The 13,301-nt window shown below is 45.6% G+C and overlaps 1 protein-coding gene across 1 annotated transcript in view; it reads right to left on the minus strand.

Moving 5' to 3' along the window:
• The window catches only part of syndig1l (synapse differentiation inducing 1-like), a 65,725-nt gene that overhangs the window by 17,270 nt on the left and 35,154 nt on the right, over window positions 1-13,301 (minus strand). The gene's annotated exons all lie outside the window — the stretch shown is intronic.

The raw sequence follows: 13,301 nt of genomic DNA on the forward strand, positions 1-13,301 counted from the left end.
CATGAAAACCCAAAATTCCTATCTCAAAAAATAGCATATCATGAAAAGGTTTTCTAAACGAGCTATTAACCTAATCATCTGAATCAATTAATTAACTCTAAACACCTGCAAAAGATTCCTGAGGCTTTTAAAAACTCCCAGCCTGGTTCATTACTCAAAACCGCAATCATGGGTAAGACTGCCGACCTGACTGCTCTCCAGAAAGCCATCATTGACACCCTCAAGCAAGAGGGTAAGACACAGAAAGAAATATGTGGACGAGTAGGCTGTTCCCAGAGTGCTGTATCAAGGCACCTCAGTGGGAAGTCGGTGGGAAGGAAAAAGTGTGGCAGAAAACGTTTCACAATGAGAAGAGGTGACCGGACCCTGAGGAAGATTGTGGTGAAGGGCCGATTCCAGACCTTAGGGAACCTGCGGAAGCAGTGGACTGAGTCTGGGGTAGAAACATCCAGAGCCACCGTGTACAAGCGTGTGCAGGAAATGGACTACAGGTGCCACATTCCCCAGGTCAAGCCACTTTTGAACCAGAAACAGCAGCAGAAGTGCCTGACCTGGGCTACAGAGAAGCAGCACTGGACTGTTGCTCAGTGGTCCAAAGTACTTTTTTCAGATGAAAGCAAATTTTGCATGTCATTCGGAAATCAAGGTGCCAGAGTCTGGAGGAAGACTGGGCAGAGGGAAATGCCAAAATGCCTGAAGTCCAGTGTCAACTACCCACAGTCAGTGATGGTCTGGGGTGCCATGTCAGCTGCTGGTGTTGGTCCACTGTGTTTTATCAAGGGCAGGGTCAACGCAGCTAGCTATCAGGAGATTTTGGAGCATTTCATGCTTCCATCTGTTGAAAAGCTTTATGGAGATGAAGATTTCATTTTTCAGCACGACCTGGCACCTGCTCACAGTGCCAAAACCACTGGTAAATGGTTTACTGACCATGGTATTACTGTGCTCAATTGGCCTGCCAACTCTCCTGACCTGAACCCCGTAGAGAATCTGTGGGATATTGAGAAGAGAAAGTTGAGAGATGCAATATCCAACACTCTGGATGAGCTTAAGGCCGCTATCGAAGCATCCTGGGCCTCCATAACACCTCAGCAGTGCCACAGGCTGATTGCCTCCATGCCACGCCGCATTGAAGCAGTCACTTCTGCAAAAGGATTCCAGACCAAGTATTGAGTGCATAACTAAACATAATTATTTGAAGGTTGACTTTTTTTGTATTAAAAACACTTTTCTTTTATTGGTCGGATGAAATATTCTAATTTTTTGAGATAGGAATTTTGGGTTTTCATGAGCTGTATGCCACAATCATCAATATTAGAAACAATAAAAGGCTTGAACTACTTCAGTTGTGTGTAATGAATCTAATATATAAGAAAGTCTAATGTTTATCAGTACATTACAGAAAATAAAGAACTTTATCACAAAATGCTAACTTTTTTAGAAGGACCTGTACAACTTATCAAGGCATTCAATCATTCTTTTTTATAAATTGTGGAAGAATTGATGTAGAATGTAGCCATTAGGCATCCCTGTAAAAACATGTGCCAACTAAGAACAGTTAATAAGAATATGTAATATTTTCTGCTTTTCTTATTAAGAACATTAAGAGCAAACCCAAGTTATCACAGTCAGTTTTTTGGAGTAGCCTTGGTCTGAAAATGTCTAATAGGGATGCCACAGAGGTGGCTCTAAGAACAGATAAACAGCCTCCCCATCTTTACCTCCAAACCGTCATAATATTGGAGTTCATTTTGTATTTTGAGTTTCCTCCAGATGCTGTTCAGAAACTAATTATTTAACTCTTATAAGCTCTTTTTGAGGTCTAAATAGGCCCATCTTTATTGCAGGTTAAACCAACAACAATGATGTCATCTGCAAACTTCCCGATTTGATCGCTAGGAAATGTGGTAGAGCAATGGGATGTGGGCAGTGTAAACAGAAGAGGGCTCAACCATGACGGGAGCTGGTGTTAAGGACAATGGTGGATGTAACAACATAAATATTAAAGCTACAGTGAAAAATTTGGAAAACCAGTTAGCTTAAAACATCTTTTTTCATGCTTCTTAACAACCTTCTAACTTAGTATAGCTATAAATGTATTGCTGGATAAAAATAAATAAATAAATAAATAAATAAAGTGGTTGTCTCACATTTGTCTAAAAATCTCTCCCAAATACATGTTTTGGACCAAAAGCAACTATTGGACCATTCAGTTGTCAGTCTGGCAGAACTGCCGCACTTCTGCACTTCCCTGGGTCTTCTATTAATAACGTACTCGCATATATAGCAACAGAATGTCACTGGTGTGGGAGAAGGAGAAACAGCTACCACTTCAAATTTAGGACAAACTATGATCAATTTGGAGTCACCTAGAAAATGGCGACTGGTGTTTAGCGTCATCTCGTTTTGTCATGGGTTTTTGGCTTCGACAGAAGCGTTTCAGGGAAGATACCCGAGGGGAGGGGTGAGTGTTCCGTGACCATGTTTGCGATCAAAACCTAGCTTGTTCTGTAGATTCGTTATAAGAAAATTATCAAATAGGTCTTTAGCTAGAGTCTGGGGTATGTAGAATAGTCTATTGAGATACATAATGTATACAACAAAATTATTGCAAGCAAGCAGTATTTTCTGTTCTAGTAAGGCTTTACTAATGGATGACCATTAGGGGCAAAAATCCCTGGGAGTGCAATTTTCAAATCCCAGCTTAAAGACAAGCACATCAGACTCCCTTTCGTCACTGGCAACAAGCGAAGAAGTAAAAGTGTAAAGTTTAGTAACCACTTGCTACAAATCTGTAAATGTGTTTTGTCCTCACGGGCTCCGGTAGAAGGAAAGATTGTGTGTAAGATGGCATTGCCCAGATGTTTACCCACTCCCATGTGTTTTAGACCCAATTTTTGGGGTTATACGTTCTGAAGCCGCTAACATTTTTCAAAATCTGGGCATCATTTAATTCATTTTCAACAACATTTCAATAGATCATGGACATAATTTTCACTTTAGAAGTGCAGGGGGCACGGGGGTGGGGTGTCTTTACAGAATGCTCTAATGGGAAACAGGCTTCAACACAACGTTCTTTTCCGCTTGGTCCTAGAGCTCAACCAGTGTCAATTTAATATAAAGTAATATTGTTTTTGGATGGTAAAAAGTGCAGGGGTCAAAACTTGACTTTGGAAAAAGTGTGTGTGTGTGGGGGGGGGGGGGGGGGGGGAATGTCACCCCTCCCCCTCCCCCCCCCCCAAAAATTACATCCATGCAATAGATATTTCCAGAGATTAATGGTTAAAAAATACACATTTAGACCTTAAACTATCAAGTTAGATAATCTTGACTAACCAAGATCTCAAAAATCAAACATGGCCGCTTGTGCATTAACATTTATTAAAGAGAGAGAACCCCTCTTGTTGTTTGCGGTAAACCAGGGCGAGAGGTGTTTTAAAGCTTACATGAAAAATGTCCCCTTGGAAAAGAAAAACCATTTTTGTAATGAGAAACCAAACATGTCACCTTGTGTGGGATTGTTTGCTCCCACGAAATGCCACAGCTCATATTCATGGGCTCTTTGTGAAGGCCCATTAGTTTTTCATTAGTTTTGATATATGCAGATTTCCACATTTAGGCTTCTAAACAACAGATGGTATAAAAACAAAAAGATACGGTTGGAAGTATCCTCCATTTCAGATGTGAAGTTGTTATAAATCAAAGCACCTCCACCCTTAAGCTTTATGAAACTATTTCACGCTCCAGACATTTTTCCTCACATTCTCTTCTGCACAAATAGAGGAACGCGTCCATTTGCATCGTTACAAGGTAACAGAATCTCAGTCCTTATCTACAGTCAAATAATATCACCATATGTCCATATCTATATTTCGTTGGTAACATCTTCTAATGCACTTACTCATAAACACAACAAAGGCTCGACTGATTTTCACTGGCTGCAGTAATGAAAAGAAATTGTAGATTAAGGTCACTGTTTCTATATGAGACCATAAGCTGCATTCTTCCCACGTTATCCTGTTAAAGGGATGATCCAGCAGGAAAATAGAACTTGGAAAATAAACGAAAGGGGAAAAAAATCAAGGATAATGTGTCATAGAATTTAATATTGGAGTGGACAAAGCAGGAAATAGGGTGAAGGAAGAAAGGAGTCCAAAAACGGATTTTTTTTTTTTTTGTGGTTGGGATTTAGGTGACAAATTTAGACAGCTACAGGGTGCAGGATTCAGTTATTTGTGTTGCGTTAACAAAGGTAAATTGGTGTGAATGAGTGAATGCATTATGAGTGCGTTTGCTTCCAGGAGTGAAAGTGTTTGCAATTATTCCTAATAACACATGATGTTGTGTGATTGATGATGGAGCTTAGGCAGCGGGTGGTCGACACTCGTGCACAGAGGCTCTGCTCACTAATGACAGAGGCAAATATTGGATTAGGCTTCAAAAACAAAATAAAATGTGTTTAACATCAAACATGCTAGTAAAAGCTTATAAATGCCTCCCTGCCTGCAGACAAAAGCAAACCGTGCTCGAAAAACCCGTTAAAAGCTGCAAAACTCCAGAGTGATCAATTTATTATAATTCTTTCCAAATGAAACACCGGAGCACAAAAAAAAAAGGTCAGAACACACAAGCACAGTGCAGCTTACACTGTCACTCTGCTTTAATGGCCTTAAGCAGGTGGTGTACAGCAATCTCTGCAGAGCCAGGCCTGCTTTGTGCTGAATTCACTAAGAGAACACGAGCAGCCTTCTGGCTGTTTGGAGAATGAAAACACACATCATCCGAGAAATCCCACTGGTTTGGTTTAGCGAGGAAGAAGAAGTTCAAGGAGCGGAGGAAGTTATTAAGTGCAGAACGAGGGTTTGGCTGACCGTACAAGATGGTCATTAATCACCGACATTTCAGGAGTAAACAGGCTATCGAACGCACCAATTATCAGCCTGCAAATGGCCTCGATTATCTTTTATTTTCCTTAAAATCAATATCGGCCATGATTTCCAATCAATCTCAGGAACTAGAGCCGAAAAAATAAAGATATGGGTTACAAACCTCTGCTGGACTTAAAGCAAGCAGAGCTGTTTACCAATTTCCTGCCCAACTTTTAATGAGCATGCGTGTGTGCTGTCACGCCAACTGTTCACCTCTTCTACAGCAGAAGGTCCTGATGTCTACGCAGACACAGTTATCTGTTCTAATAAGCACCAAGGGGGATTCACCATTAGGAAATCCCCTTTTTGCTTCTTTTTCACTCACATTTTTGATCTTTGATGAATGTTTGAAGGGTTGAGAGTAGGGCCCGACCGATATATCGGCCGGCCGATATTATCAACGAGAATCGAACCTGGGTCTCCTGCACAAGAGTCCATCATCTTACTAGGTGAGCTAAAGCACCAGTGACATCTTGTGTATCTGTAATGTTTACATCCTTGATGACAGCAGAAACAACGTTCAATTTTCAGCGAAAATGGCTATTTTGTTGCTAATTTGCAGGAAATATCTAGAAGAAAGTTCTACAGAAAGTAGCTAAGGGTCCTCAGAAATGTAGCTAGCTTTGTCACTAGGCGTTAGGAACAGCGACAAAGTGGCACCGCCTCTCTCTCTGCTGCTAAAGCTACGGATAGCAAATGCTACGGGCTATGCCTGAGCGTGAATGCGCATGAAGCAGCCTGCTCGACCCGAGCATCTCTCTTTTTCTGTGATTTTACAGAAAAACAGGCAATCACAGTAAATATGCCAGGGCTCATTCTACAGGACCAGGGCATTGCAGGAGAATGTATGAAGAAGACATGTATTATTTCTATACATGTTTTGGCTGTCAAACTTCCATAATGTCCCTTTAATACACAACGTAGCAAAGTTTTTAACCCTAATCCACTGAAAGTTTCAGCGTCACGCAGTCGCCATCTTTGGAGCCTTGCCCTCAGTAAGGGGACGATGTCGCCCTCTACTGCCCATGCCTTCCCGGCCAATCACCACATCCCATGAATGATCCAGCGCCCCTTTTCATGGTCCAGGGTCCACATTTCTTTATCTCGATGGCTTCTTTTATCCATCTTCCATCTTTATTAAAGCTGCCAACACCGGCGAGGCTCTAAAGATGGCGACTGTGTGACGCCGGAACTGTCAGCAGATTAAGGCACAACTTAGCTACGTTGTGTATTAAAGAGACCGTGTGTAGTTTTTACTGTTAATCTCTGGAAAAATCCAACGAAATGTTGCTGAAAATCAATTAAATGATGCAGAGTTGTTGAAAAATTATTGGCAGCTTTGTAGCATATAACCATATAAATCGGGTCTAAAAAATATGGGAGCGGGTCTAATTCTCTGCGTGACGCCATTATAGACGTCATGCTTCCGTCTACAGGAGCCTGTGAGGACAAAACGGATTCACTGATTTGTAACAGTTACAAAACTCGTCCCATTGATGAACGTTGTTATTTACCTCTTCGCTCATTGCCAGTGGTGAAAGAGAGTCTGATGTGTTACTTGAACACATAAAATACCGCTTGCTTGTAATGATTTAACCATGTGCTGCCCCTATCACCAGGGAAAATTCAAATCGTCACTTTAAACAAGAAAAAAAAACAATGGACGTCTCCTGGAACATTTGCATGAATACTTTCTTTAAAATAACAAGCAGATTTACACCATTTAAATCAGCTCTTCTGCCCTATAGGAGATAATATATTCCTACAGGCTTATCAGACACGCAAGGACACCAGCCCTGAGATGTATTAGTGGAAAGAGCAGCCTGAACTGACATCAGAACACGGTCTGACACTGATGCTGCTGTAATTCTGCAGACAAGTTACTAAAAACTATTTTGAGGGCAGCTTCATTTCATGAGAGCTGACTTCTTTAAATTTACTGCACTCAACGTATTTAAACAATGAATCTATTATGGTTATTAATGCATTACATACAACAGGATTTTATCATTATCGTGTACCAATATGCATGTGTGTGTGTGTGTGTGTGTGTGTGTGTGTGTGTGTGTGTGTGTGTGTGTGTGTGTGTGTGTGTGTGTGTGTGTGTGTGTGTGTGTGTGTGTGAAACAGAATGAATCCATAATGTAAGTACACTTCATAGAAAAATAACACAACATCCATTTAAACCACTTAGAGGCATTTTTTCCCCATTATTTTAATATTTCAATGACAAATAACAGAGACTGTCCAAGTTGAGAATTACAAAAAAATAAAAATTAAAATTAAATGACCTGCTATCACTGTTCTTATTAACCAGAGTCATTCGTTCCCTGAGGAATTCTGCTTTGAGGATTAGTTGTGCCTTCAGCCCTTTCTCTATTTCATTCATCTGTTTCAATTGCTTATTTTCTATATTTATCATGAAAACTTTTGCAAAAGCGCAAATGACTTGAACTAAAAGGTAATACAATGGTAAAGCATGTAACGAATCCTGGATGCTGAGATGCATAAAATGCATAACAATGTTAATGAGAACATCCCAATAGGCAGAAATTATGCATGTTTTGGCACTTCCAGTCATTAAACACAATATTTATAAAGGAAAAGGGGCAGAAGCAGCTAGGAAATATTCTCTACTAATAATGTTACTTTTATTTTATAAATGTATCCCTAAAAAATAACTTTTGCTTCCCAAAAATAAATCCTCTTTAGGAGATGAGGTCCAAGAACCAATGGCATGCAGCTCTAGCAGAACACATCATGAATTATGCATCCTAATGCAACATGACAGCAACACTCAAGACACACTTCATGGCCAAAATACGTGATCCACCGTCAAGAGCTCAATCCCCGGATGTGAATATGGTGTGTTCTTAAGGGTTACTAGATGGTGTGACTGAGGGCTAATGAGTGTGACAGTTGATAAACAGGTTTAATGTGACTTCATGGTTCACAGTGCAGACTTATGAGTTCTCAGGTATCTCACAGGGACACCCAGGCACTCAATAAGGAGATCATAGCTAAGATGCAGTGCGGCAGTCCTAAATGTGTGCAGCAGTCACAGGGGAACATGCTACTTATGAATTATTTAGAAAAAAAAACCACTACATATTGTTATTTTTTGTTGACAGGTGTGTAATTTAGATTCAGGTAATTAGGCAACGGCGGGGAACCGGCATAAATCGTGCTTGAAAATCATGTGTGCTGTATACATAGGCTGAAATGCAAAAGGAAAATTATGTTTTGGGGAAAATATTACAAACCTGGGGCAACTTATGAATTTTATATTTTCAGGCAAACTGTTTTTAGCACCGTCTTGTAACCTTAGTGACCCATAAATCCGTCACACCCTCTGCTTCATCTCCTCTTCTCTATCTCTTCTAAAAACTTCAAAATGAAAGGATGAAATGTGTCATGAATTTTTAAACTATTAAAGATTCCAGATTAACCATCACCATTAATACTACAGTTTTGAACTATGGATAATTTAGGCTGAAAAAACACATTAAAGCTACAATCCAAACAGTTTAGATGGAAAACAAAGACATTTTAAATATGAATACATTAAGATACAGTAACACTTGAACTTTATTTTAGAAGAGCATCTGGCTCTCACGATGTCTGCTGGAAAAAAAATTCAGCCCTTGTTTAGTTGAGGACCCCTGGCATAAACAAACCGTGACGTTTGAAGATTTTGTGGTCTTGCGAGTTTAGTGAGGAGGATGGTAAAGATGCCGCTCCGCGGGTGAGACCCTCTTCCATTGTGGATTGACGCACAGCAGAGCAAGGCAAGTAAACCGTCCCTGCTGTCATAGAGTTGTAGTTTACTGAAATGTGCTGTGTAATTGCTTGGTGCATAGTGCTAGTAGCACTTATGGTCATACAATAGATGCAAAAATATTAATTGGGTGGAGTTTTGTAAGTAACGGTTGTTCTTAACTGAATATTGGGCTGGAAACACTGACTGTGGCTGGATATCTGGGGAAAACGTGCCTTCAGCAGATCTGCTCCCTCCCTGTGGAACTCTCTCCCTGCAGACCTTAGGAACATCACACCTCTCTCACTTTTTAAATCTAGGCTTAAAACACATCTTTTTAAGTTGCGAACTCAGTGTAATTATGACTTGCAATTGTCTATGCTGATGGCTTTGAAACAGCTGGTTTCAATCATTTTATAGTGTTTTACTGTGTGCTTTTTTGTTTTATATGGTACGGTGACCTTGGGTGTAAGAAAGGCGCCTGAAATAAATGAAATGAAGTAAAATAAAATAAATATCTGTACATTTGTCAGAGTAGGCCATCTTTATGTAATGTAGATTATCCCTAACGACCATTTTGAATCAGATTGATTTTAAAGCTTGATGAGTTGATATGTGAGACGCACACACACACACACACACACACACACACACACACACACACACACACACACACACACACACACACACACACACACACACACACACACACATCTCTTAGAAAGGCCAATATTAATAAGACTCATAGTATCACCAAAGGCTTGTTCTATTTCGTCTAGTCTTAGCCCTTAAGCTAGCTGCTATTGGAAGGATGATCTCCGCATCAGCCAATCATGAAGAGCTTAAATGTACGCCCACCAATAGTGGGCCCCCTCGTGGTATATAACCGCAGTGACCCCACTGCTCACCCCCCTTTTTCTCTTCATGCCAAGCTTGAGAGCTTTATTAAAGAGCAAATATTATCTCAAAAGAGCAAATTATCCGAAGACGACTTACCAGCCATGTCCAGCGACACCAGACCCTGCCCGACCTGCCAGACGGGCTCCATTTCCAGCGGCGACCTGCACGCTAAGTGTGAGGTCTGTCTCGGGGCTCACCACGCTGGCCTGGCCTTGACCCCGCAGGCCTCGTGCCCGTTCTGTGCCGCTCTGCCCGTGGCGGAGAAGATTCGCCGGGTCGAGTACTTCACTCCCGCCGCCGCCGAAGAATTTCCGGTGGCTGACTCCTACCCGCTGGACAAGGCTTTGGTTTTCTTCGACGCCGGTCAGGAGCCGGCTGGCTTCAACCGGCTGGATGACGTCACTGACAGCGAAAACTACGATGAGGCGGCGTCCCTCCTAGACATAACGGAGGTCGACGAGCTTCGCTCAGCGGGTCCTTCTGCCCCAGTGGCTTCTCGCTCCTCCCTGCCAGCAGTAAGAGCACTGCTCCAGGAGCTGCCCGCCATCATTTCTGCGTCAGCAGCCCGCAAGGGGCTAGCTGTGCCAGAACCGGCCCTGCCTGAAGCGGATGATTTGGTGGGAATTTTCGGGGCAACTCAGACACGCTGTCCAGACCCTGTCTGGCCGCGCTTCCCCGCTGCTATGAGCTGCTGGTCTGCCGCCTTCTCCGAGCCTGCCAAGCTCAAGGCGCCAGTCTCCACATATGCGCCCATCACCAAGGTCGAGGGGTTTTCCGACCAAGGCTGGCCGTCCGTTCCTCCACTAGAGCCGGATTTGGCCTCGCTGTTCGGCACCAAGAACCACCTCGCTGGCCCGCGAGCTGTTCCCGCTTCAAAACATGACCAGCTGCTGACGCGGCTCACCGACCGCGCACATCAGTGTGCCTTTAAGACCGGCGCTGCAGGGAATAACATCGCCCTTCTTGCCTTCGGCGTCTCCAAGATGATGGAGGAGCTGGAAGCTCCCGAGGAGTCGAAAGCCGTCATAACTAAGACTGCTGATGCCATCCTCAATCTGTGTGCTGCTGTGCTCACAGGTTCTGCTCGCATCGCTGCCTGGCAGACCCTCATCCAGCGAACGATCTGGCTGAAGGCCCTGCCCTCCATTCCGGAACATCTGCAAAGGGAGATGCTGGATGGCCCCATCACCACCGATGTTCTGTTTGGTCCCCATCTTAGGGGCGTCATTGAGAGGGCTCAGAAGACGGCCGAACTATCGGCTACGGTGCGAGACCTGGTTCACCCTCGGTCAGCCTCGCACTCCGGCCGTTCAGCCAGAGGATGGGACGAACGGCGCGGAAGCTTCAGACGTCCAGCTGCACCGCCCGCTCCACGGAGCCGGCCTCCCGCTTCGGTTCCACATCAGCGGGACCAGCGAGATGGCGGACAACGGTTCCGGCGGGGCCAGCAGACGCCGTCTTGGCAGTCCCAGGTGCAGGAGCCTCGCCGAAAGCAGCCACGGAAGTGACTCTTTGGGGGGAATGTGTGTGTACATGATTGTTCTGATGTTGTTGGTTTTGAAATAAAACCCAAAAAACGTCACTCAAAGAGCACAATCCTACAGTCCTCCGCAGAATCCTCTGCCGAGTTCTCACACATGTTCCCCACACCAAGCACTGCTGCACGCACACATGTTCCTGCAGGTAGTCATAATACACGGCCAGCCGTAAGGGTGCGCTCCATTTGCGCTCTGGCCCCAGCATCCGGCCAGGCCCAACTCGTCCCGCTCTCCCCACGCCGTTGGGTGGGGCGGGATGTCATGTCGCTGTCTCGACCACGCGCGGCGGCACAGTGCGCGGCTCCATCCGCTAGCACTCTGTCGCCCCCGTGCACAGGCCCGGCTCCCACTCGTCCTTCACTCTCGGACTCCACGCTCCGCGATGTGGACCAGCCTGTTCGAGCTGTTTCTCACTTGCCTTTTCGAGCGCAGCCCTCCATGGGTCGCCCCCAGTTCTCTGGTACGGGCGACGGCGGTAAGGGCGCATGCACAACCCTCAGACGTTGTTCACGTGACCGCGCACACGCGTCCACTGTCGGAACGCGCGCACGAGTGGCGCCGCCTTTGCATCATGAGCAAATGGATTTCGGACACCATTCATTGCGGTCACACACTTCATTTTCAGGCCACTCCACCTCCCTTCAGCGGGATCGTGGAGACGACGTTCACATCGCAAGTACAGTCTCAGGCGCTAGAGCTGGAGCTGCGGGAACTTCTGTCCAAAGACGCTATTTCCCGAGTCCCTCGCGGACAAGAACTCTCGGGTTTCTACTCCCGCTACTTCGTAGTACCGAAGAAGTCGGGAGGAATGAGGCCGATTCTCGACCTGTCCCTGTTCAACTGCTCCATAGCAGTAATGCATTTCCGCATGTTAACGATGAGACAAGTCCTGGAATATGTGCGCCCCGGGGATTGGTTCACGTCAATCGACCTGAAAGACGCATACTTCCACATACCAGTAGTTCCAAACCACCGGAAGTTTCTGCGTTTTTCGTTCAAGGGAGTTCAATATCAGTTCAATCGCCTCCCTTTCGGCTACTCGCTAGCCCCGCGCACTTTCTCCAAATGTCTGGAGACCGCGCTGCAGCCACTGCGCACGGAGGGAATGAGGGTCTTATTTTACCTGGACGATCTTCTCCTGTGCGCTCGGTCCGAGGACGAGGCGTCACAGCAAACCAGGAGGTTGACAGAGCATCTGTCGACCCTAGGGTTTTCTATAAACTGGGAAAAGAGCTCCATCCTTCCATCCCAGTCGATTATGTATCTCGGGGTGGAGTTGGACGCCTCCCTAATGAGAGCACGTTTGTCGCCTGCAAGAGCGGCAGATCTCTCCACGGTGATCTCCCGTGTTCAACCCCGCAAGATCGTGAGAGCCCGGTTAGTCATGAAACTCCTGGGCATGATGTCCGCAGCCCATTCAGTAGTGCCGCTAGGTTTGCTGCGCACGAGGCGCTTGCAACGCTGGTTCGTCCGCCTCCGGGTACACCCAATACGTCAGAAGAGACGTATGTTGAGGATTCCCCCTTCAGTGGGCGGGGACCTCGCTCACTGGGGGAACCCCTGCATCCTCTCATGCGGGGTTCCCATCGGACGTCCTGCGTCACACGTATCTGTGTTTACGGATGCGTCACTGTCGGGGTGGGGGGGCACGTGCTTGTCCCATACGGTGGCAGATCGCTGGCCCTCCCACACGCACGAGCACATAAATGTGTTGGAGCTTATGACAGTGAGGAATGTGATCAGACACTTCGCTGCCCTTCTCGAGGGCCGTCATGTCGAAGTTCACACAGACAACCGGGTAGCGGCAGCCTACATAAATCGCCAAGAGGGAGTTCGATCCCTCCCACTGTTGCGTGTCGCCACAGATTTACTGTGTTGGACACATGTCCACCTGCTGTCCATCAGAGCCATCTACATTCCGGGGGTACTGAATGTAGCGGCAGACATTCTGTCGAGAGGGGGACCCCGCGACTCCGACTGGCGTCTACATCCTGCACTGATATCACAGGTCTGGATCAGGTTCGGGGAACCGTCTGTGGATCTGTTCGCGGCTCGCGAAAACGCTCACTGTCGCCTGTGGCTTTCCCTGAGTCCCCGGGACGGACCCCCGCTCGGGGCGGACGCCTTCTCACACCAGCCCTGGCCTCGAACGCTCCTTTACGCGTTTCCACCAGTCCC

This window comes from Nothobranchius furzeri, chromosome 2, assembly GCF_043380555.1.
Source record: "Nothobranchius furzeri strain GRZ-AD chromosome 2, NfurGRZ-RIMD1, whole genome shotgun sequence".
NCBI lineage: Eukaryota > Metazoa > Chordata > Actinopteri > Cyprinodontiformes > Nothobranchiidae > Nothobranchius > Nothobranchius furzeri.